The sequence below is a fragment of the Serinus canaria genome, chromosome 2 (genome assembly GCF_022539315.1).
Source record: "Serinus canaria isolate serCan28SL12 chromosome 2, serCan2020, whole genome shotgun sequence".
NCBI lineage: Eukaryota > Metazoa > Chordata > Aves > Passeriformes > Fringillidae > Serinus > Serinus canaria.
In genome coordinates, this window is record NC_066315.1 from 123323769 (window position 1) to 123350996 (window position 27228).

The 27228-nt window shown below is 41.2% G+C and overlaps 1 protein-coding gene across 2 annotated transcripts in view; it reads right to left on the reverse strand.

Annotated features, from left to right (window-relative positions):
• The window catches only part of PAG1 (phosphoprotein membrane anchor with glycosphingolipid microdomains 1), a 111070-nt gene that overhangs the window by 45146 nt on the left and 38696 nt on the right, over nt 1-27228 (reverse strand). The window contains exons 1-2 of one of the 2 annotated variants that reach the window (XM_018911356.3): nt 4239-4706; nt 2268-2332 (exon numbers count right to left, since the gene is read on the reverse strand). The gene's annotated coding sequence lies outside the window, so the exon portion shown is untranslated. Of the gene's footprint in view, nt 1-2267; nt 2333-4238; nt 4707-27228 lie in introns of those variants that run through there. The other variant, XM_030230152.2, reaches the window with a different exon arrangement.

Below are 27228 nucleotides of genomic sequence, written 5' to 3' on the forward strand. Positions count from 1 at the left end.
AATTTTCTCTGCACCAAAAAAAAGCCATTGTATTTTCACTGATGATGTTTAATATTTGATTTCTTCTACTTTCTTTAGATAATTAAATAGATAGATTTGCTCATCTGGCTATAGCTAAATTGCTGTAGTCATGGCAGACAATGACACTTTTAAGACTACACTATACATGATTAATCTTTGCTCCAACTGAGAGCCTTTCTCATCTGGGGCTACCCTTCCTGTTTGTATTTTCCTTGTGTTTTCAGTTTTCCTTTCCTATCAAGGAGAACAAAAATAATTATGGGTTCTTAACCTAGGGAATGACATTTTTAGCTCTGAGGCCTGTGTGTAAATGTAAATTTCCAGCTGTTATAACAAAGAAATAGCAAACGTTAATATATTATCCATTGTTGGTAATACAAGCAAAAACCAACCTTAAAAAATCCCCCAGCTATTCCAGCAATGAAAGCTTACTCACTTGGGCATTTACATGAACCTGTGCCTTCAGAAATAAGATCTAACTAGTTTCTTGCAATCCATGGAGTCTAGACAAGACCTCTGGGTCCTCTCTTCCTCTTCTGATATTAACAATTCAAGGGCCAGAACATACAGCCAACAAAATCATCTCCAGATGTTTCTTCTGCTTAGAGATCTGATGAATGCCCAAAGACCACTGACTGCACAATGAAGTCAAGTGGAATCTGGGAGGATTCTGGATCCCATGCTGCTTTTCAGGACCAATTTCAGTACCAAAAGTTAAGCCACGTGTTTGGTTTCTATCAAGCACCACTTGAACATAAGTCCTCACACACTTATGAAGTCAGTTAAGGCAGAACTGATGAGCAGTCACTCTGAGCTCCCTAAGAACTCTGCTTTCCTTTGAATCCACTGGCTGAAAAACCACAGCATGGCTGTGAATGCAATAAGGTGCTTCTTACAGAATCAAGTATATTTGTGGCTTTTGCCATCTTCTAACCCTTGAAAACTTCTGAATTTACTGCCCTGGCATGGTGAACACAACTCATAGTCAGTGGCATGGAGGAGCATGGACATTCTGAGCATACTTACAAGTTTAGGTTTCCCTCCAGAGAGTCTCCAGCCTTTGTTTAGCCCTCACCATAGCACATCTCTCATCATCTTATCTCTCTTATCTCCCATCATCCTCCCCACAGGATACCCATGAATCCTGAAAAGTCCTTCATTCTAGCATTAATACAGCAGCAACTTCCTAATGCCTTGTGTCAGACACATTTGTGTTTGTAATTCCTTTCACACTAGGCAATTCATTAAGAGCTCTGTTTTGATTACCAAAACGTGTGAACACAATTTTGTATCTCATCTATACAGGGTCACTCTTATGTCAGCTCGTTTCTGACTGCGACAGTCTTTTCCCATCCTAAAGGCAAAACAGTGTTTACATTTGGTTAGCTAAAATATTTACATTACACATTCAAATGATACATTTTCCCAGTGACAGGGCTTTCCCTGGTATTTCCTCCTGTACCTACTATGCAGCGGAAATGATTAAGATGAATTTTCTGGGTGTCTCTAAACAAGCAGATTAAGGAAATATGCAGCACAGCTGTACTATACTAACACTGCTAGACTTTGTAATATGCATGCAGGCTTGTGAATTGCCTAGCATCAAAGTCTGCCTTTTAGGGCCCCAGATCAGAAGACTTCCACATTTCCTCATCAATTTATTTCAAACAGATTCTTCATTTATCGATAAATTATTTGTGACTCAGCTCATGAGGCCCTGGGAGAGGAGGTGAGAATGGTGCTGTTCACTGATCATCAGTCTGCCTGGGGATAAAAGCCTCGAGTGCACTGTGTCTTCTGGGGAACAGAGATGATGGGGACTGCTACCCAGACAGAGACCAGAAGGAAAGGTGACACTAAAGCTGGCAGGGGAATGCCATGAAGTGACAATATTTCTGGGAATCAGAAAAGACACTGCACACACTGTTTTAATGTAACATTAGCAAGTTGGATAAAACACTGCGAGTGATGCTGCACCAAGAGGTCCTCCAGACAGACACACAGCATGAGCCTCTCCCAAAAGGGACAGTTTAAGGCTTGTAGCAGAGAAACTGAAATTCAACATCATTTAAGACACATCATCATCTACACTGTAAACAGTTAGTTTTGCCCATTTATTTGTTACTACCAAACAACAGAGTCTCTCTGAGAAGAAATTAGATTGAGTGCAGCAACTTCTCACACAGAAACTCTGTAACAATGCAAAATTAAGAAGTTAAAGAACACAACTAAGGTGCATCCCTTACCTTATAACTTCATCCACACAGTTCTTCATACAGGCTCTCCCAGTGATGAAGCAAAAGCTTCTGGGCTGAAAAAATGGTGAAACACTGGTTAAGACATTATCTCAAAGCCTCTGTCTGTGCTTATATCCATCCCAAACTCTGCTGCATCTTTTTGTTTACAGAAACATATACAATAGACTGAAGTCGACTTCGTAAGCAAAAGCTATTTATTTTAAATTGACCCTGCCCACTTAGGGTCATATACTCTGAAGGAAATGGGTTATAAAAGTCTCTGTATAAGTCACGCATGCAACATCTAGCAAACAAATATTATTTTGTGGGATTCTTTTGTGTGGGATGTGTATTTACTCTACTTTTTTAAACTAACAGCAAATGAAACTTTGCCAGTCAAAACCAATCAGTAGAAGAAAAGTAATAGGCTTTACACCAGTATGAGGCAGTGTATTCAAAATAATAAACAACCAATTTTGATTTAACCTAAAAGCCTGCATGGAGGGAGAGAGCAGGCTCATTACCTGCCCACCTGGTGCCCAACCAGCCTCACCACCAAGCAGCCTGAGGGCTGTGTAGGGATTAATGGGCAGGACACTCCTGCAGAAAGGGGATGCCAGAAATCCATGGGCTGAAGGGGCCAGGATAAACACAGATTCTGCATTTTGAGCCAGCAGCCTCACAGTTTTAATTCAGCTCTTTGAAACGTGCTTTCCTTTGACCAGCCTCGGGAGCACAGAGTTTGCAGCTCCCAGCCTTTGGCAGGCTGGCTCACAAAGCCCCGCCGTTTTTGGCAGAGCGACGCCCGGGATGATGGGCAGCGGCTGCCGCTGTCACCAGCAGGATGTTTTCTGGAGTTTCTGCTACAAGGCAATGTGTTTATTCTTTGAAACAGTTGCTCCCTAAAGATTAAAACTGAGCAGAAGCACAAAAGCAGTGTGTGTCCTCCGGGGCTGCTATGTGCCATCAGGCAAACAGGAGGTACAAGCTGTGTTCTCCCAAATTACACAGAACAAACGGTGCTGCACTGGCAGAACCCAGTCAAGTTCTTCAGTACACAAATCACACTCTCCTCATTTTAACCCCTTCTTAGGAAAAAAAACCTTTCAAACATCACTTGTGTTATTAAGAGCTCCACATTTAGAGTTGTGGGGGGTCTTCAATGCAGCTGAGCCCGTTCACCCCAAAAGCATATCAGCCTGGGCACAAAAGATGAGCAACAGCCACAAGGTTTGTGCTTTTAAGATCATGCTTGTTATCATCCCCAAATAGCAGTACACATCTCAAAAACAGACTTATCAACCACAAAGAACAGACAGCAATATGAACAGCAAACACTCTGTCAAAACTTATCTTTACTTAGAAACTAAAAAAATAGTCATTTAAAACCCACTAAAATAGGATTGAAGTACTAAGAGCGCATGAGAAATACTGGCAAAACAATGAAAAATCTTGTTTGCCACAGTCTGTGTAATCATAGTTATTGTAAGGCAGCTGGAAAAATAAATGCAACAATGATTTTTCTTTCTGCAACAAATGTCAATATTTTTACCACTGTGCAGGATGCATTGTACTCCAGGGAGTACCTTGAGGGGTGAGGAACTGTCTCTGGTAGTAAGAAGTATTTACCTTGCCTATATATCAACGTATTTCTATTAGCAGAATTCATTTCATATTGTATATAAATAGTAACTTTTGGCTTAAAAAGTGAGATGGAAAAGGAAATTAAATAGTCTTTTCTTCCTCTGATGGGAACACATACAGATTTTCTTATTACTGGTAGGGCAAACTAAGCCCACATAAAAGGGAACAGCCAAACTTCAATAACCCTCAGCACAATGCCCCCATGAAGCTTTACTCTCCTGCAGAGAACAGAGCACTTCATAACTTTCCTCCCTGTTGTATCACTCTTATTGTAATAAACAACCAAACAGCAGCAACGGCCCCTAACTTATGCCACTCTAAAGATAAAAACATTACCTTTGATTAACAAGGACTCCTCATCCTAGACCCTCTTTGCACTGTGCAGAAGAAGATCCCAGGAGAAGCTGTTGGAGCAGAGCTCTAAAACTGGCTCCGGGCATTAAAGCAGCTCTCGGAGCCGCTGGCCCTGTCCCGGCCGCTCCCCGATTCCGTATGCAGGGCGCGGATCGCACCTTCCGCGGCTGCCAGGCGGGCACAGCCCGCCAACAATGCCGCCTCTGTCAGCCCGCCCAGCCAGCGGTGCCACAAAGACACGCTCACCCGCAGCCCCGGACCTCTCTCTGCTTCTTCTTCTTCTTCTTGGAGCACAGGGTGATGAGAAGGGATGGGAGAGAAATGCTGATGTGTTTATGATTAGCCACAGCTCCGCTGTGTGCAGGAGTGAGCGGCAGCGCACGACGGGCACCCGGGCGCCCGGAGAGGAGATGGAATCTGCGCTGGCAAGAGCCCTCCCTGCCTCGCTTCACACATTTTTGTTTCGGATCCGTGGGTGGTTGCATGAGCAAGCAGCCGGAATAGGGGAGGAGTTAGACAAAATGCAATTTAGGACTTGGAAGCCTTGTCTGCCTTTTCGAGAGGAGGACGAAAAGGCGAAATCGCAGCGCCCTGACAGAGCAACGTGCCCTTGCCACCCCGGTTGCTGCCACCTGCCTCTCCAAACCTGCCGGGAAAGCTCTCCCTGCCTGCGCGGGATCCCCAGGCTCAGCAGCTGCTCTCGGCCCCCGCTAACCACACTCCAGAGCCTCCGAGCACGCTGGCTGTTCGCTCCTGCCCCACAGCATCACCGGCCTCATTTTCCAGGAGGCACGATGCTTCATGATCTTCATGAGCAACTAGAGGATGAGACAATAAACGACATCCTCAGCAGATGTTTACAGCTGTCACTAGGCAGAGGAGGAGACAGCAGCAGCTTAAATCCCAGTTTTCTACAAAGCTTTCCTTGGAAATCAGAGAGGCAAAGCCAAAAGCCCTTTTAAAATCAGATGTCCATAATTTGCTTGTTTTGAAAGGACTATCATGTGCATATAGTTCATGCAACTTCAGCTTTGTTTTCCTCCCTATGAGAAAATGAGAAGCAATGTCTGGCTCAAGATGAAACACTGATGATTCCTGCTGAAACCAATTAGAATATTACACTTTAACTCAAATATTCACAAGCCAAGCTCTATGATACATGTGAGATGTTTCACACTCCTCCACATTAATTGTAGTTCGGATCTAAAAACATTGCAAGTGAATAGAGCAGCAAACAACATTGTGTTTTCTTCTTGAAGTAAACACCAAGGGACACACAAGCCCTTGGGTGCAGCACAGCTATGAACTCATTCCAGTCCCTGATGAACCATCCTTACAGTATTTTCCCATGCAATTAGTATTAATTGGTGACTTGCTGGCAATCTCCCAGAGGCCTATCTCACCCTTTTAGCCAGTCCTACCAGATCAGCTTCTTGAGATGATCATCAGAGCTGGGCAGCCATCCCACTGCCACACCTCTCAGGGCTCTTTCTTGCTCTTGTATTTTTGGAGACTCTGGCAAGGGTTCTCTTGAGTAACAAACAACCAAAAATATGCCTCTTCCACATTAATATATTCAAGTCTGTAACATGAGACAGCAAAGTAAGAGGGGGACTTCTAGAGGGAATTTATAAGCACTTTAAAAAAATACGTTGTTTCAAAGCATTTTACTGAAGCTAAACTCCAAAATAATTTTCAGGAGAACTGAGCTGAAGTGCTCAGTTCAGTGTCTGGATAGAAACAGACCTGCAAAACTCTGCATCTTGCACTCAAAATGAAGCTGATAGAGGACAGCTGTGAATGAGCAATCATCTCTTCTAATTTTATTATTTAATAACAATCCTTAAGGATTTCCTTTTATCTATTAATAAGATAAAATTTGTCTTAAGCATCTTGTCAAATGGACTTGAGCAGGTTCAAGAGGGCTTTACTTCAGCAGAGCCCCACAACTCCATGGCGATAAATAAAATCAGATGTTCTTTGACTGAACATTGTAAACATCTAGAACACATTTCAGAGTAGCTTCCAGGGGCATTTTCACATTATGAATCTCTTTTTTCAGAATGACATAAGTAATCTCAAAACTTTAAAACCCGGTGCTGAGGTGTTTATTCAGAGTCAAAAGGATATCTGAAAAGAGAACTGTGCAGGGGTCAGCCTACAAGCACCACTCAAGACCCAGTAAAGAAAGCAACATTGAATGGTAAAATACATTAGGTAATGCTTGTGGCCAGAGGCAAGCAGAACTGCTTCAACTAAAACAGGTCAAGTATAATCAAGAGCAACAGGCCAGCTTTATTCCTTCTCCTTTTTCTGCTTCCCTTTTTCTGCTTCTCCTAAGTTTCCAGTCCACATAAATCAGTGGTCCTCAGTGTTACTCTTCTCATACCACTTTTGTCTTTTACTGCACAACACTTAGAAACCACAACATAACATAAACAGGTGCCTGAAAATGGTGTATTTTGGCTTGGAGGTAGTTAAGAACACTAAAGATGGTTATTTCTCTTGGAAATCCTGAGTCTGGTGTGGAGGAGCCTGCCTGTGCCATCTCACTTCATCTCTAAGAGGCTCTACCTTTAGATTTTACTTGAGGGATCATGTACTCAGTGTGCATCAAATGTGAAAGCCAAAACTCAATCTTTACAGTGGTCAACAGATGTAGAGACATTTAGCACTTACATGTAAGTTGTTTATATGACATAGTTTATTGAGTTTTTCTTTGGAGATACTTCTCCTTCTGAATCTTTGTGATCCTACTTAATTTTCATTTTTTAAAGACCTTACTGTCTTATTCCCCCACATCTATGGTAATTAAAGATCCAGATATTATTTGTCAGGGCCCCCTGAATGAATGAATACTTTCAGACTATTCTCACAAGTATTGTAGAAGAACAGAAGAAGACCTCACTTTCACTGGTGTAATTTCCAAGCAAGTCCATTAACTTGCAGTATCTCTGGATGTACACCATCAATCTGAGATAGTCCTCACCTCTATCTCACACCTGTTTAGCTCTCAAGGTGTATAAAACCACAAGAATATTACTGGGTGGCAGAAGACTTCTGTCATTCAATGGAGGGATGGATTAAGGAACTACAGAATAAAAGTTTCAGAGAAGAACTTCTCCATAAAATCATGCAAGAGGAAGGAGCACTGCACACATCCTCTGGCAGGGACAGGAAGGTGCCATGTGTGTCGCTGGAGATGTAGAAAAACTATGAGATTTCTTAGTATGATGCTATTCTGAAAAATCTGGTTTCCTGACAGGATTTTAAAACACACACATGTTCAGACTGCCACTTTACATCTACAACTAAGAGAAAGAGGGACTCAACATTCATTTTTCTGAAAACACAAGGCCAAGAGATTCCTTCTCCAAAGACGTATGCCAAGACTTAGTCACTGCCACTCTAATTCCCTGATAGCAAATTCTATCTTCACAAATACAAAGCAAACAAATTATGAACATCTCTGGCCATACAGATAAGACTAACACTTGTAAATTACTTCTCTAAATAGGTGTTATATCAAATCTCCAATGAGTCCAGATAGATGTGTTCAGCCTGCATTAGGTGATAATGAAGCCTGAACCCGAGAGATCTTAGTCAAATTTGGATTAGCTGTTGATGAAAACCAACTTGATAACACTGCTTATTCTAGACTTGCCTCAATTACAGTTTCTCCAGTCAAACTTGTCACTGCTATTCCTTCTTTCCAAGAGCATTACTTTTGTGACAGTTTCATTTGTAGTGTTATGTGGCATTGGTACCTGCACCTCATCAGGTCCTTCTACTTGCCTGAGACAAATGTTGGATCATACCAGGTCCTCTCCATCTATGGGAGACCAAACACAGAATTACACTTACTCAAGCATCACCTCTGCCTCTGGCTGGGAGCCTGGCAGAGCTGGGAAGTGCAAATCTCCCACACATGCTGAAAACAAATACACAGCAGACTGCCCCTGCTGCTAAAAGGTCTGTATTTCATTCTGAGCTCGTGATCAAACTGAAGTATTTTACTTGGGCACAGATCATTTGGGTCTACACTGTTTTCTCTGTTGAAAGCTCTTTAACTTGTGACTAACTCAGGTCATGTGGATTTTTATCTTGGCATAACTTGCATGTGGCCAAAGCCCCCTCTCAGAGCTGTCAAGTCAAAGCCTTACAAAGATCTGACATCTGCCAATATAAAAATAAGTCTAATCTTCTGTACTAAAATAATGCAAATAATTTTCTTAAACAATTTTTCTTACGGAAGCTGGTTTGCAACATTACAGTACTTATGAACTACTACACATCCAGTAAAGCATGTGAGGACAACTGATGTAATTTACAAATTGATTTCTCACCTATCTGATAAGCACTGATAGTGGAACTGAAACTTTCACCTCATCTGAGGGGAAAGAATTTGAGCATGGATCTTTGGTTTCTATTTGGAGTAACCAGAATTTCCAACTGTTTTTTTACCCATGTACTTGATAGATTTGGGCCTGTTTCCTTCAGACAACACCAAATGTATTCAATCTGTTACAGTCAAGACTAAATACTTACATAAGGCTTCCTAATGTTACTCATTAGGACATGGATGGCTACAAATGTGCTTCCTTCAACTTCAGCTGTCTTTTATTCTCCCCTGGAGCTTGATCATTTTTTTAAAAAATGAAGAAAGGAATCAAATTACTAAGTTTCCATTTTCCACTCTTCCTAATTTTCAAGTTTATGCCATTTATAAGGCTCAACTATTCTACAAAAAGACTTTTTTACACCATTTAACAGAACCAAAATCTTGAAGGAACAGAGATCTGTTTGTTTGTTTAATACTCTCCTGCATTCACCCACTTTTCCTATTTTGCACTTCTTAATTAAATTTCAGGTCAAAGATCTTCCTGACTCAAGATGCCCAAATGTTTTCAGATTTGGCTAAAAAATGGTAAAAATCCATTATCTTTTATCATAATATCTAACCAGGAGAAACTCTCATGAATTATTTGAATATATGGACAAGATGTGATTATCTAAACCTAATTTCTAACTCCACTGCACAAGGTAATATGTATTTTTTTAACATGTAAAGTATAATTAGAGTACACTCAAAATAATTGATCAGACTGTAAGATACTAGAGGGCAGAGGTTCTGGAATTGGAAGTGACACCATTCTAATCAGGAAAACAGCCATGAGAAGATATTTATCTATTTATGAGGGTTTCACTTTGAGATTACAAGTGCAAGAGAGAAAAAATGTCATCCTCCTGTCATTTGTTGACAGGCTGTGATAGAGAGAAGCTTTGTCACTACTTCATCATCATCCATGACTGCTTTGCATCTCACCTCCAATGGCTGCCTTGCATTTCTGAGTCCTGATCCCTTCAGACCTGTTTGAATTATCCCTGTTTTTCTGCCACGAGTGCTGGCATCCTACTCAGCAAAAGCATCCCAGATAAAACTGTTTGTACTCAGGAAATTGTATTATATGAAAAGTAGTTATTAGGATGTGATTTTCTCTGGGCAAGCATTTGCACAAACTGTACAAGTCCTCTCATCACAGCCACTGCCACACAGAAACTGTGGAATCACATTTAAGTATTGCATCAGCAACAGAAGTGTCCACAGCAATTATTTATTCATAAAACAAGGAACACAAAAAACAAAAAAAACCCCATCTGAAATGACAAAAACAAACAAACAAACAAACAAAATCCCCCCATTCCTAGAAACCTTTGTTTAACTACAGTGAATTGAGATGGTGTTAATACTCAAAGTTCAACTTTGGGAAAAACAGGATGGGATGTAGACTGTCGGCTAACCATTCTTGTTCTCTTTGATTATCACTTTATCTTTCAGAGTGAAAACTGGTTTAAAAATCAGGAAAAACAAGATGGACAACCTTAGATCCAATCCAAACAAAAAGCTGGTTAATTACATCAAACATTTCTTAATGCAACTAAAGCTCTTTGTGCTGTCCTCCTAAGTACCCCCAAGGACAGAACAGTGAGCTGGCTGACCCTGCACCTGCTTCATGTGACACTAGACTCAAATCTACCAATGTTGCCCAAAGTTGGACCTATGTTTCTGGTATAAAAGGAAAAAAGTATCCAAAAGGACCTGCTGACCCCTCAGATTCAAACAGCTTTTGAAGCAGGTGAACAACAGATCATAAGAGATGGTGTTTCCACCTTCTCTCTGCTATTGTTGTTGTGGGATTTTATGCTTTTTGCCTGGACTGTACACTACCTGTGAGAGATCAGACCTGGTTTTGTATCTCATATTGTCCTTCAATACTTTGTCCTCCCTTGGAGATACCTGTCATGGATGGATCGACACATACCTGAAAGCCTCACCCAAGCACGGTTCACAAGATTGAACTGAAAGAATTTAGAGACTAATTAAAAAGGAATTTTAAAGAGCAAATCTTTCAAGTGTCTGATAAAGCGAGACTTACGCAAGGGCTCTGAGAAACTGGGCCCTGCCCTGACTTTAAAGTATACTTTAAACAATCCCTGCTGGGAGTGGAGTGGCCCAGTAAGTCAGAGGTGTCTGTCCACCAGGGGAGTTCCATAAAAGCTCTCAAAGTATCTGCTAATAAAATCTGCTTTGCCCTGGTCACACAGCAAGGCTGTGACAGAAGCTGATTGGCTTCGGTTTTCTTAAATAATTTATATCAACAGAATGAAAGCTATCTTGGGCATGGAGAATACATTCCAGCTAGCAGGCAGAGACCCAGCCTTTGGCACACAAAAGCCACCTGCAAGGAGACTTGACCCCGGAAAATCAAGGCTCTACAGGAGCATGGCTCAATAAAGCAGGAGCTGGCACAAGGAAGGAGCTGAGGCAGAGCACCACTGGCCAGCCTTCCCCTCCATTTCAGCAGGGGAGTTTTGCAGAGAGCTGTCTTTTGGGTGCCACCACCTACCACCCTCCTCCTGGGCACGGGAGGTGACACGTGCAGTGGACTGGTGGATGGAGAGTGCAGAGCATCGCTGCTCTGACCAGTGTCCCAGCAAGGAGGACTCCCCAGAACATCTGTACATCTCTCTCTCTTTTGAAAATGACCTTTAAAATCACTCTGCCAGCAAGAACTGAATATGATGTTTAAAGGAAACCTGCAGTAACTTGTGGATGATAAGATTTTTTTTTTTGAACACTTTGAATGTGACTTCTTCATTTACATGAGTGGCTGAGACAGCCAGAGCGTTAGTGTGCATATTCACCACCTCCAGACTCCACACTGGACCAAATGCACCAGAGAAGACAGTAAACAGAATTTCCTATGCCAACTCATTGAACTGGGAGAGATGCTAGCATAAAACTCTAAATCCCAGAAATGGGATTTGCTTAATCAAGCAAGCTTTGCCAGAAGATGTAATCACACACCCCAGAAGATTACATTAGCCTTTTAGAAAAAAACCCACACTTAACCAACTCCTGAAATTCTGCTTTGATATTTGCATGAAATCCATGCAAATTGTATGGGCTTCAGCATGTGTTTTCTCCCACACCAAAGCAGCCAGATGGACAGCCAGGGATGTGAGAAAAATATTTTCCGCTAAGCCTGAGGGGAGATGAACAAGACAAGAAGCCCCCACGTGCTTCTCCCCAAGTCCAGTGCATACATCCCACCCCCCCATACCGTGAGCCTTCTTTTCACAGAGATCCCTTCCTCTGACCATGGAGAAAGCAGTGGCCTGGCAGCCAGGGCAGTGCTCCTGCCAGCACCTCAGCCAAAGCCAGGAAGTGCACCTGGGGTGCTCTGTGCTGGGTCAGAGCAGGAAGAAGTCTGGGGGTCCCCACCTCCACTCTGCCATCCAGCAAGGCCCTGGGAAGAGGGGTCACCCTGTGGCATAGCCATCAGTTATTGCAACACATAAGGTGGCTTTGTATAAATAGCTTTTGTCCCACTAAAATCCATCAGCACGAGCTTGCTTCCTTCCTAGCAGTTGGTAATGGATTTCATTACAGCTTTTCATGTACATTCCTCGCTCCATGAAGAAAGCATGGGAGCAGCTGCAGCCAGCTGTGAGCTTCCCCACTGGGACCCTGAGTGCTGCCTCTGAGACACCAGTGACAGTCCCGTGATGATGGAGAGCATCTTAACTGCAGACGAGATTGCTTGCTGCTGCCGTGGGAATCCGGGCAGCAAAGCGCTGCTCACATTCCAGGCAGGGACAACATGAGTGTGCCTTACACACTGCAACAAGGAGAAGCACTGCATTTGAATTCAGTGGGGCAGAAGAAACAAATTCATCATGCAGAATTTTTAGGAAAGCTTCATCCCCTCTGAAGTGTTTCAGGAATAATGTTCAACAAATAGCGATTGTACCCTCCCCACCTTTGCTTTTAATAACTGAAAAAGGGAAAAACAAAACATTCATTCCCTTTCTCCATCATTTTTAAAATCCAATTTTTGGGAGGCTGTTAGCATCTTCTCTGCATTAGATACCAGAATTCACCATGAGTCAAAGCCTGAATATCTTTGCTTGGGCAAATCTCCTAGGAACATCAGCCTGGAAAGCATGCCCTGGGAAACAAATCAGTTCTTCCTGACATGGGAAGCATCTCAGCCAGTAATCCCAACTAATGTGGATTCTCCACTGTTTTACTTTACACAAAGAAAGCACACTCAAATAAGGGTATTTCACATGAGCATGTCTGGTATTTCAGATGTCCAGCCACTTCAAAACTTAAACTCAGATGTTAAGAATGTGAAATACCAGACATTCAGATATCCTCCAAGCAATCCTATTAGGATGGAGATATAACCAGGCTGGCAGATACACTTTCAAAAATTACAAGTCTTGTAAACACAGAGAAGTCTTGTCTCTCTCCATCAAGCAGCTTTTATGCTTGGTTATTTGTTTTTTTTAAAGTTCAGTCTTTCAGTTAATTCCAAATCTTGATAAAATAAAACTTTTGTTGCTTGATCGTAAGCTCATGAGACACAAGAAGAGCTTAATGCAAAAATGTGAATAAGTTAAGCAGTCATTTACATATTTGGTCATATTTAAACAGGGGCTTTCTTTGCAGTAATTTAATGTTGTCAAGCAAGCACGGGAGGCATCAAATGCTTTGGCTTTTACGTTGCTCCTTACTGATGTAATAATAATTGCCAATAGATCATTACAAAAAAAGAAAAACACAAAAAAAAAAAAAAAAAAAAAAAAACAAAAACAAAAAAAAAACAAAACAAAACAAAACAAAACAAAACAACAAAAAAAAACCCCATTCATTATGCTCTTTGGGGGTTTTATAACAATATTTACCAGAGAAGAGAACTTAAAAGGATAAGGGCCTGAAATCACGCCTCCAGGCAAAGTATGTATTTACCACCCACTATAAACTATGTGCAAAACTGCTGTTCATGGATACAAAGACAAGACCAGTCAAGGTCTGCTGTTACCTGTGACCTACCTTCTCTGTGCTCCTGTTCCTCAGCCACCCCTTTGCTGCAGCTGCATCCCTGTCCTTCCCTTGCCTACTGCTCCAGCCCCTCTCCTCTAACAGCATTAGCAGTGCATCTCACAGCACTGCATATTGCCTACTTGATTCATCACTGAATCAACACAACACAAATCCCCCAGGCACACTAAAGCACAGCTACATTAATGCTTCAGCTATGCTGCAAGAGCATCTTTTAAAATGCCTACAAAATTGTTTTAGAAGACCATGGTTTTGTTCTTGCAGCACTCTAGCCAGGAAGCAGTTAAAACAAAGGTGAAAAATCACAGCAAATAATCTGAAAGACTGTATTCCCATCATGTTTGCCACTTCCAATCCTATTTTTTTCCTATAAAAGTCTTTGTGCAGTTGCTCTGTTGAAATCATTGGGAAGGCTATGGCTTTCTGCAGGTGGAAAAGGCCAGAACCTGATCCTGTGTGCAGGAGCAATACCTCTTCACCCACCGTGAGCCTGTGGGGCTGCATCAGCCCTTTATTTCTCCAAACAGGCCTGCTTAGGAAGAAACTGGACAGGAATCGTTTTAAATGCATTCTGTCCCATGCAAGCATGTGGCCAAGAAAGTTTAAATCCTGCTCTTGACAGAGTCTTTTTCAATACAGATGGGAGCTCACAGGAACTATTTGTCTTTCACATTTGTGTTTTCAGCTTTACAATTTCCATTTGCTCAAGACCTCTTGTCCCATCTCATTCTTATTTGAGTGCTAGCCCTGAAAGAGTTACAGAGATGATCATTTTGACTCAGCATCATCCTCCTGTCCTCAACTTGCCTTAACATAAAGACAAAAGAAACAGCTCTATCCCTCCATATAATTATATTTCCTCACTAATAGTGTCTGAAGGGTGGATAAATGTGTGAAAACAAAGCAGAGCTGCACATGTGAGAGGGGAAGGGCTCCTGTCACTGCTAAGAGCCCATCTTCTGCATTTTCCTGACTCGGCAGTAAACTAGAGACACTCCCAAATGGTGACAATGGTCAAGGAAATTTGTTTTGCAAACAATTCCCTTTAAAAAAGCCTTGCAAGGAACTACTTGATAGCATTAAAGTTTTTGTCTCTTAAACATGCAATTCTCTACAGAAAGCAGATAATGTTAAGTACTGGAAAATGAAGTGGCTTAGGATTATACACAGTCAGTTGGGCTTTTTCTAAAGAAACACTACACAGACCCTTTACAGCCTGTGAAGCTGAGCTTCTAGAAGCCAAAAGAAGCAATGTGGAGTAACTGAAGGCTTGTGTCAAAGGACAGCAGCAAGCAGGACCCCACACAATGGGTCTGCATTGCTACCACACTAATACTCTCGCTGCATAAAAGGGCAGGAGCAATAAATAGGAATTAAAGGGAAGATTAATTCCCAGTGGGTTTTACAGCTAAGAGGCATATATTTGGGGCAGCAGCACCAGCCAGAAAGTTTTGATCCTGATGGCTAGCTTGGTCACCACCCCAAACCAGACCTTGACTCCGTGACATCACAAACAGGACACCCTGCGAGAGCTACAGATGAGGAGGCTTCAGAGAGGTGATGTGGGAAACATACAGCACAGCATGCCTCGTTCAAATACCCTAATTCATGGCTTTAGCTTTTGAAACAAACAAAAAATAAATGCAAAGATATGACACTACCAATGCTTGCCATCACTCTCAAGAAGTGGAATCTACTATACAATCTGAGAAACTATAAATACAGGAGTTTGGGAGTGTAGAAAGAATTACATGAAATCACCGCAAAAATGTGTCTTGCAACAAAGCTATGAAGAGAGTAACAAATAAAACTGGTAAAAAGACTGGTACATTCAAAAAATAAAATCATATAAATGATAAAATTCAAATTAAAACTGCTTAGACTAGCTATAGGTATGAAAAGAAATACACCTACAGGGAAGAAAATAAAGCAAAATGGACTTGACAAGAAACAAGCTAAAACAAAGCCATATTAAATTCTCAGCAAGTTGTGAAAGATTCTTTGCCTTTTTTCTTTTTTTTTTTTTTTTTTTATTAAACAGTAGAGCTCGCCATCTGTTTGTGGACAGCAAACAACAAGAGTCCTGAAGTGCTGAAAAAATCTGTACCAGAAGCTTTCATGCTGACTCCGGTATGCCACAGCACAGCCACACCAAGTTCAGCTCTCCACACGTCCCTGAAGGTGGTTCCAAGCAAACCCAGCAGCTCCGCGTGGAGCGCCGTGGGATCCCTGAAGAGCTCCCATGTCTCCACCAGCACTGTGCTCCTCACAGATCCCAGCACTCAAGGAACAAATCCTTTTGGCACTAAGCTCACCTAGGGCCTCAATGAAACCATCCGCTCTGTCCTGCAGCCATGGATGTCCCCTTGGGTGTGACCCCATGGCGTGGTGTCTCATGGGGCTGACTGCCTGGGAGGGCTTGCTGGAGGGGAAACGCCAGAACACAGAGAGAAACTAAGACAAAAGCCCTTTCCTAATTCTACCCTGTGCAAGGATCTGAATCTTCAGCTTTTATGGCAAATCATCACCTTTCAATTTGTTATCCTTTCCACCCCAAGCACTGCTAACATGAGCACTTCCAGGCTGAGGAGACTGCCACCACCACATCAATATTCATCAAGGAGATCCTGAAGAAAATTCATTTATTTTTCAGAATTATTACAGTTAATTGGAAACATCTGCTACAACTATCTGTGTGCCAGAAGCATCCCAATCTACTAGGCAGTCTCTGCAGGAATACCCACTCTGTCCTTTCTGGCTAGGTTTTGCCAACGGCATCTTTATTGTCAAAGAAAAGGCGCCATAAGACTAATCAGCCAAATGCAGAGTTTAAATTCTCTCTGCTCATTTTCACACAAAGTACTAACACATGTTGTACTGTCACAGCTGTGAAAGATATTTGCATCTCCATGTTGGCTTTTAACTGCTTCCTTGCAGTGAACCAGGTCAAAGAGTTTTGGGAGCAGCGCTCCCTCCTGATACCCAGTAGCATCCTTAACCTAAGAGAGTGCTGCAGTGAGAATGTCCAAGCACACACAATCAATGTTTTACATTTGTAGTGAGATTAATGTCAACACAGTACATGAATGTAAGTACACTATTTCATGCAATGGGAATGTTGAATATTTGTTGAAGTATTTCTGTGAATAAAGGATAACTATCTGAATGTCCAGTGGAAAAATGTTTCTGTGGGAACAGAATGCAACCTAACTATGAAGTATTTGTGAATTCCAATAAATATTCACTGAGACCTAGTGAAAGTCTGGGCTGGAACTCACAAACATAGAATTTCTAAACAGGTTGTCAATCATAATGAAAAATGCATGTGCAGACTGGACTTCCTAAGTATTATTAGCTTTCTGTCTAAATCCATTGTAATTTTGTTTTTAATAGGCTGAAATGTGAGGCATGATCATTTTTAGTAAAAAGATTCTGTCAAAATTGTGAATTATTAATGGAAATCACAATGTCAAATTAATTTTTTTAAGGAATAAGATGAACAAGACATTCATATTAAGGAGTGAAGCATGATTGTATCTCTGATGAAGTGAGATGAATGTTTATACTACAGACCTTGCCCATAACAGCTGGAGACTTCTTACTGTCTGTATGAGGCAGCATGATGGAAATATTTGTTAAAAAGGTAAGGAGAATCTCCAAAGACATCTTTGAACTCAGAACCTCCAAAGACATCTTTGAAGCAGATGCTTTTCCCTGAGATGCCAGACTAGGAAACCTCACTCAGGGGGAGAAAAAAAAAAAAAAAAAAAAAAAAAAAAAAAAAAAAAAAAAAAGGCACTGATTTTTTGAGCGAGATTTTTTTAAAAAAATTAAATTACTATTGGTAAAATATTCACACAGATGGTCACTAAGAATTCTCATCCCAAACCAGATTAGAAATAGATTTTCTTTTTACATGAAGAACAGAAATCAATCTTTTGTAATGTAATCTTCTTAGGTCCTTGCCTACCCCAAGGGTAAGAAGAACCACAAATTTCTTGTTTGGCAGTGTGGGAATGTACAATGGTTTGTCGACACCATTAAGAAGTTTCAAATCATGGTGAAAGAACTTGCACACATCAACAGACTGAAAAAATGAACTGTGAAAAGCAAGAGGATCATGTAATGTCTGGATACGTATTTCCATTTGGCAGAATTGTGATGCTGATAGAAATAATGCAAAAATAATAATAATGCCTCTGATTGAAAGAGCATGTGTTCCCTTATTGCCTAGAACAGATTAGTTCCCACACTATATTATAACTTTAGCAATAATTAGGATGTGAACTTCTGGTCCAGTTTTCTTCCTTTTATGTAATAAGGTTATAAACTTCATCTCATGAGTTTGAGCAAAGTGGTTTGTATTTTTTTCTGCCTTCCTCAAGAAGAGACAGTGATAAGGCAGGGAGTGATTATCAAGAGATATTAAGTGAATAAACCCACAAATCTCAGTGTTCAGGTTAAAGTTCAATGCCAGTTAAGAAGTATTCTTGAATCCTCATGATACTGCTATATAAAAAGAATACAGCTGCTCTGCAATTTAAGGGCATAATCAAGTAGAAAATTATAGAGTGAAATGTGTGGCCCCTGAGCACATTCATAGGTCTTTATGCCATGAAAAATAAAATCCTTTCACTCATTTGGACTGTGTAGCAGCTTTTTCTCAGAGAAGTGGTGGACAGTGGGCAGTGCCACAGCTTCCTCTGTCCCCTTTGGGAAAGCCCTGATCAGACTTTTCTGGATTCACTGCAGAAATGCAGAAGCTGTACTCACAGGGAAGTGGGAGATGTGCCACTTCTGTTGGTATTAAACAGAACTAGATGATGGAAAGAAAATCACACATTCTTGTCTGTAGCATCGAGTCACTCTTGATTCTCATGTTTGTTGGCTTGCCATGCTGCACGTCTGACACAAAAGACAGTCTTACTCTCAAAGCACAGTAAATCAGCAAGTAAAATTCTTGGAATAACAACACTGAAATCTGTCCAATACTTTCCTAAAAATGCATATTAAATCTGCTCCAGCCATGAAAACTTGATTAATGTGTTTAATATATTTGGAAGAAATAATGATTCATGTCAAGGGTAAACAATGCAAGCATGGAAAATGGGTGAGAATAATATGAGAAGAGGAAAAAAAAAAAAGAAGCAGATGCTGCAGGATACAATCCCACTACCTATAACCATTGTCATGGCTAATCCAAAAGCCTGTATGCCCTAAGTGGAGTAAATTATCATCTCCACTCTGTGATAGTTAAGGCAAAATGAGCATTAGCATATGAATAAATGAAGCTAATGGCTGGATTTTCTGTGAAATCCTAAATTCTGCTTTTTCAAGATTAGTGATAACAGAAGTTGGGACACATGCTTCCTCCTGAAATCCACAGAGCCCAACAACCCTCAAAGGAACACGTGCAAGGAGGGACGACGAGCAGCCCCAAGAGTGGGGAAGAAGCTGCAGCACCGGCTCCGACCCAACACAGGCATCACAAACTCAGCCACAGGCTGCTCCTGGGGCCCAGCAAACCACCCACCATGTCCTCCTCTGACACTCAAGGTCCCTCCTCAGTGCACCAAGGTCCCCTCCCCATGGCAGTATGCAAGTAGCAGAGAAACCAGGCTTTGGCCAGAGCACAGTGGCAGTACCTAGGGGTACCTGTATATGCCCGCCCTTGGCATCAGGTGCTGCTGCAAGGTGGCTCAGCAGAGCTCGTACTTGCCCACAGTGTGCCTGGCACAGAAAGTCAATTTGACCAAACAATCAATTTAACAGCTCCAGCCTGCCTTTGGGAACTGCAAAAATGGGGGACAAGGTGCTTACCATCAGGACACGACTCTCTCTCGTCTTCCAAAAGCAAAACTTATGTGCTGTAAAAAGGGATTTTTTCCATTTCTCTGCGGGCAGGCCAATATTTAGGTTGTGCTTATGAGCAGTGATGGCTGATGATCCAAAGAGGAGCAGAAACTCAGCACATTCCCACAGCAGCAAAGGGCCTGGGATAGGCAGATGTGACTGACAACCATCCCTCCAGGAGCTGCAGAGTTTGCTCTCTCCCAACTCTCCCCTTTCCTGCTGGGCTGCAGCTGTGTGCACAAGAACACATCATCCTTCCTGCTGCTCGCAGCGCACAGACACAGACACCACTGGGGAATGCTTCAGACACATGGAAGCAGCTAGCAATTTAATTAAAACATCCACACACACAGAGGCACATGCACATCCCATTCCTCAAGAGAAACACCTCAGATAAATACAGGAGCACAGGACTGCAAGGAAACTCACGAGCCCCTTCTATGAACTCCGTGATGCTCTATCCTAAAGCTGCTCTTTATTTTTACCTCTGCTACACCTGGAAAAGTCTGTTAACGAACCTCAGAGATAATCAGGGACTGGTTTTTATCACCTGGCCTCACTTTACCCAGAGTAAAAAGCATGGCCTTGCACCATTACATTTTATGCCATATCTATCACACCAACTCAGAAGAGAACATAATCCTTGTATGATGCCATGATCCTCTTCTGAAATGCCAGTGACTCTTACCTTTGAGTCACCTATAAATTCATAAGAACTCTGTCACCTGTCAAATTCATAAACATACTACTGCTAATTCATGACAAGGATAGAAAAATACTAAATATGTTTCATCTCCTTTGAGGAAATTAATTAGCTGTTTCCCTTTGGCCAAACACTCCCACCAGTTTAAGATAATATTGACCTCTCCTCTTTCTTCAATTCTCTACTTATTTAACATTTCTTCTATGAATCTTCTTCTTGCCATATTGATAGATCTCCATGTGGGTACAACATTCAAATTCTTTATGAGGATTGAGATGAATTGCATCTATTGCTTTTATTTAGCAACAGAACTGAAGAAGATGAAAGAGCTAACTTTGGCACAAAAATATTTATTAATAATTTTTTATTTTACCCCATTTTCCATTAGCTTCCCTGACTTATGTTGTTCAACATTTGTTCTAAAATTTTATGTATTTTAGAGTTTGGCTTAACAGGCTGTTATTTTCCCAAATGCACTTCCCCTGGAACCATCTCAAAATCTGAAGTTTACATTTTATATTTCTCGTTCTCATGCCCCAGTGTTCAATATATTCATTAAAAAAAAAATCTGCAATCTCATGTAGCAAAAAATGGCTTTCCAGGGAGGAGCAAAAATGCTTTTTAGAAGTAAAATCTGATGACCTCTCAGTGCAAGCCTCTGAAAAAGAAGTGATGGATATTGTTTTTCTGCCTTGTCCCTGAAACTGCACTGCTCTTTTTATGTTGCACTACACAGGTTTTCCTCAATAGCTAATATGGGAAACCTGATTCTTTTTAAAGAGGCCTCCCAAATAAAAACCTAAAATCAAATACCTCCCCATAACTTAATTTAATAGGTTAAAAAGGTCAAGGGTCTCTTCACCACCAAAGTACTTGTCCAATTCTCAAAAGGAAATTTAATTTCTGTCATCTGGAGCAAATGTGTATAATGCAAATGGCATTCAGAAACTCTATTGCACTTTGAAACTAAACCCACTTTTTGCAGCTGCTGCTTTAAATATCATCAGAGACTGGAAATGAAACAAAGCCCTTTCTCACTGATGTATTCCTGCATTAACTCCAACAAGTGAGTTTAAGTGGGTTTGGCCACCAGCTGTGGAACTCTGCTGTACATTCCACTGTACACTAGTCTACAACCTAATTAACAGCCCTGCAAATATTCCAGATATCTGCTAATATTATGCACAAAGACATAATTAGAAGTGTGTGTGAACACAGATACGATTGAACAAAGAGAGAGAACAAATGTGCAGCTCCAACTGCTATCGTTATTAACTCCTTCTCAGTGGCAGCATCATGCACCAGGTTAGGGTAAGGTTAATGCACACCCCACACTGTGACCTTTCAGACTGAATTTAATTGCATCCCTGCCAATGATATGGCAAAATGATAAGGTGCATCCTGATTGATTTTCTTCCTTGCAGACCACAAGAGCTCATTTCAACCAAATCCTGCCATTAAAATTACAGCACAACTAGAAAGGAGTTTTAAATTATATACACCCTAATCTAATATTTGAAACTGTTATATCAAAGACTCTCTCAATTATAAGCTGCAAAATCCCTGTTTGCCTCTTCTGTAAACCCGCTGCACTATGTACAGCATTATCCTTCAATTGTTAGCGTGCTTAAAGTGTGTGTCTAACACTGCCAGAGCCATGCTGTCAAGCATTAAAGAGCACTTTTAGGCATTCTGCCCCTGTAATCCTTGGGGAGTTCAGTAGCTACAAGTCAGGGGAAAATCAAAGTAAAGAGAAAAGACAGGTCATCATGAACCTAAGTGCAATGTAGTCTCGTGACAGACATTTCTACTCTACATGCACAACACATTTAGGTTCTACAAGAATTTTACTATCCCTACTTTAGCAAAGCTGGGACCAGTATCTTTGTTAACATACCAGCCCACAGTGAACTGGAAAATTTTGTCAGAATATTTTCTACACTGTGATTACTGTATAAAATATTATATGCCTCATTATAGCAGGGTTTTCTCAAAACTTAGTTGTTTGATAACAACTTAGATTTTTTTTTGGTGAATTTTTCATTATTCTTTCAAATAAATTTTTGGTGGTATTTTCAGATATTCAATACTATATTCTGCAGTAAAAATGCCCATGGGAAACTTTGAGATGTGTGTCTGTTTTAAGCAGTTTTCCACTCACAGTGGATGAAAGTAACAGCCAACCACGCTGGGATTTCAGGGTTTTTTTTAAGGAGGTGATGGCAGGCATATTCTGTCATTACTGCATAGGAGTTTAAGCTACTGCACTCATCATCATGGTCAGAACAGCTCATCTGCACTGAAGTTCTGAAGAGCACTGTGCACAATTGAGCCATCTCTTAGATCACTTGCATTTAGAGGAACAGAAACTTGGATGAGCCCCAAATTACGGCAGACCTAACGTCTCATTTGCCAGCAAATCATCTGTATCAGAAATTACTTTAAATGACAATGCTAAAATTGAATTTGTCCCATGTTTAACATGCCCATTAAAAGGAAATCCTTCAATGACACTCACTGAGGCTCAGATGCAGGGAGTCAAATGACCATGTGGTCATGGCCACAGCCCACCCTCAGCAATATCCCTGACTTTGACAACCTGCAAATTCTCTGAGTCAAGGAGGAACTTCCCACTCAAAAACTCTCACCTTTACAGGTGTTCTAGTTTGATGAGTCTCTGATGCACAGAGAGTGCTATGATAGTCTTGCCTACAATAGAACTTGTCACTTCACCAGGACTCAATTTCAATTGCACAGCAAGGCCTTACCCAAAGCCATGCTGGAGCCTCCTGAAGCCTTCAGCCACCCTTATCTTCCCCTGGATGGCCCTCAAGAAACAGAACACAGTGGCAGCAGAAGGCTGGGGGTGACCTGAGACTGGGTGAGTTTTGCAGAGCTTTGAGCATAGCCATTGCTCTAACAAAGCAACCCCCTGAGAGCCCACTGTGAACCTAAACACTGAATTTCTATTCAATGCATCAGAATGCAAGTGCAGTGTGAACAACTCCACCAAGGCAAAGACAGAATTAGCCTCATCAGACATGCAGCAGCATATGTCTCTTTCAACATGTACTGCAAAATAGATACTGAATGGAAAACAGATGATTTTTAGCCTCCTATTCTGTCTACCGGAAAAAAAAAATCTCAAAATCCTGCATATCTTCATGTAAATTACTGTACTGCAAAGATAAATATCAAAGTTATGCAAGATGCTAGATAAGTAGAAAGACTTAAAAGAACAAGGAAGAAATAAAAACACCTACAAAACCTCCAAAGACAAAAAATAAACAACAGTTTATTTGTGTTCCCAGGAAAGTCCAAAGCCAAATATTAGCATTTTCTTCTGGAGGCAACTTTCTGTGTATTGAGAGCCAGCTTAAATAAACAGCAGGCTTTTCTTCTCAGAATATTTGGGGAGCCTGCAAATTTTTTTCTCCTTTGAGAAAATATATGAAAAACAATGCAGGAACAACTTCACACAGGAGAAGTAAAGAAATTCAAATATCTAGTTATAATTATAAATGAAATTTTGGCCATGCAAAACCCATAAGAAATGCTTTCAGATGGAATGTTTGCCAGCCACTCTTCCGAGCAACAGCCACAGAAATCTACCTTTGTTACCTCCTTGCTGATCTCCTTTCCCCATGCTTCTTTTATGCATTTTATGTGGCATTTTAGTTTTATTCCCATATTTCTCTCTTAGTCTTACCTGAGCCCATTCCCTGCTAGATGCCCGGGTTTTTCTTTGGTATCCCAAAATCTCAGCTGAGGACTTGTTGGTATCTAACATTAGAGGTTCAGGGGCTCCAGTCAGCTTTAAGCTGCAGTAATTTTTTTCTACTCTGTAAAGCCTGAAGGGATAGTACTTTTCCTTCCTTGCTAAATAGTAAACACTCCCCTTCCAGTGGGCAAACAAATTATCTTCTGTTGTTTGTAAAGGCACTCAAACAATACCCTTGTTTACCTTTATAAATGTCTTTGTGCTATCCCCAGTCTAGCCCAGGGAACTGGAGCAAAGGTGGTGCAGCTGACATACAGCAGGCAGGAGTAAATGCCTGAACACCAGAGAAATCTCTGCCCAGAAAAGAACAGAAACAGTCACTCTGACATCTGAGTTTGGGCTGAGATAGCAGCAGAAACTGAATCTCAAGACAGTAAGTATCTTTAGTAAGCAAATTAATTTTACTCATCAACTCAGCAGAAACATGGCTTTCTGCCTCCAGGGAAGGGTGCAACGTGTACTCATTAATGATTGTTTATTCAGATCAGCACTACTGCTGGATAAATTCCCCACCACCACCACCACCTTACACGAGGTATTTCATGATCAAAGTACTGAAATCAACACTGCCACAGCAACATTATTTGAGCAGTTGTGTTAAGCGCAGGCACGTTTGAAGGATCAGAACCTAACGAGGTTTTCTGGTTGTTTTTTGGCATGAATACAGCAAAGGCTTCAACAAAAACATAACTCTGCCTGTGCAAAGTACAGAGGTCTACTCATGCAATTATCATCTCCAAGCACAAATAAGAATCAAACAAGCCATTCAATATTACTAGTTTATTTCATAAATAGGCTGATTACTTCTGAAATAGCTGCTTTCTTAAACCACATGGCTGATATGCAATCAGTAACCTCCATTTACCAGTTTTCATTGAAATGAATCTGACCCAGCTTCATTTAAACCAACAAATGTCACACAAATCTTTGCACACGGAACTCAGCACATCCAAATGAAAACAGTCTGCTGCTGACAAAAAGGCTGAGAGCAAACTAGTACCTCTGTCTTGGTCATCACAACCTCAACTGTGTGATGTGCATCAGCACACACCTGAGAAAATGTAAAGCCTGTTAGGGTCCTTCTGAAAATGTGAATACATCCACTGCTCACACTGCTTCGTTTAAAAGCTGGCTCTAAATTCATCAAATACAGTTTGAAACTGAAGGTGACCGAAATGTTGTGCACTACTATGACACTTCCTAAGACAGCTGATGTAGAAATACTTCCCAGATGTGGGTGAAGATTTCCAGATGAATAGAGAGAGCAGGCGAAATGGGAGATGTGGGCTCCTGAGCAAAAGCCACTGACAGTCTGCATTAAACAGCATTTGCCCAGGATGTGTCAGACAAGAGACCCGAGGCTGGGCTCCTGTTGCTACAGCAAAGTGCCTGGCCAAAATACACTTGGCTGCTCTGGCAAGAGTTTCTCTCCATATTGTTTTGTTAATGTTTCCAAAAGGTCCAGTTTTGCTCTTGTATGAAAAAAACCCCAACCCTGCAAATTTCAGCTCTCTCACTTTGCACCAAAATAAACTGTGGTGTTTGACCAGTCACAGCACAGACAACCAGACTTCCAAGGCATCCCCTGAACTATCAACACACAACAGAAACTTAATATGAACTTTTCATAACAGTTAATAAAAAAACTTACCTAAATATCTCCTCCAAACTCTGATTAGTATCTCCCATACATTGATTATTTTTGTTTTTTCTGTGCATTTTCCTCATTCAGAAACATTTTTATGATTGTAGGGTTTTTTAGGGCATTAATAAGCTACATGAGGAATGAGACAGACAAAACCAAAATGTTACACAAAAGGTCTCTAAAATATATTGTAACGTTGTCATCAACAGACAGCAACTACAAAAACATCATGGAAATAATACAGGCAATAAACTGAAGCTATGTGAATATTTACTTTTATTTTCAAGACAACTGAAATTATGAGATCAATTTGGCCTTGTTTTTCTCTCATCACTTTTCAGACTTGTCAGAAGGCAGTGTAAAACCACTGCAGTCGATTTTCTCTCTTGCTAGCCTGGATTAGTAGATTTATGTTAATTGCAGACATCTACATAAAAAAACCTCTTAGTATTCTTCTTCCACAGGACTTAGACTGAGGATGAAATTCTGACCACACAAATTTTTTAAGGGAAAACTTACCTTGTAGCACATTTGCAGCAAACATCACACAAAGGTCTGATTGCTTCCAAAGGCTTTGATCTTGCTATCACACAGCAGCTCCTGACTGAAACAAGTGACCTCGGGGAGGCTCTGAGGGAATGGGGATCACTCATCTTAGGAACAGTCTCCTCACATCAGACATGTTTTTCATACTCTGTTTACTTCCAGGCTGGACTACATGAAATATCAAATCTCTGCAGCTCCAGCTGATGGGATGGGAGTTACCAGCTCCTCCAAGGTTGACACTTCTCAGCTGGGGACAGGACAGCAGGACAGGACAGGACAGCTCCCCCTGAGACCCGCTGAGTCTGGCGGGGTGCTGCTCAGCATCACCTCGGCTCTCTGCAGAACACCCAACAGGGAAATAACAGAAAGCCAAGTGGGCAGCATCAGTCACTCTCAGCTTCCAGTCAGGGAGGAAACCAGCAGAAAAAGCCTTGGCCAATGTGTGGGGATTTTGTGGCATTTGACTTTTCTTTCAATAGCATGAACTAAGACCCAGTAAGCATTAAGTGAAGAATGAGTTGCTTGTCCTGGCTAACCACTGAGCTTAGATAGTGGGATAGAAACTAACAAGAAAAATCATTGAAAATGCAGCATCTGTTGACATTTTCCAGCATGCACTGACCTTTCCAGTACCATTACACTCAGCTTTGCAGCACAATTACAGTTTCAGCTCTACGTATCGATAAGATCCTCGTTATCTGAATTAAATCAAAATCTTTACCCTTCTCAAGAGAGCAGAGAAAAATGTCTGTCTGAAACAATATTCAGTTTAGTGACACCAGAAAGACCCCCAACTCTGCTGCTGGGGTTGATTGTTCACACCACTGCACTGTAACCTAGCCAGGTAAGTGGGGGGAAGAGGCTGACAACTAACATGAGGTTGATTCCTTATGACAGTGACAATAGTAGGTAGCTAAAGAGCACAAAATGCAATATTCAAGGACAGAGCCTAGAAAATGACCCTTGCAGTCACGAGCTCACCTGCCAACCAGAAATCATTTCATGGTATGTGAGAAGAGTCCAAGTTAATTT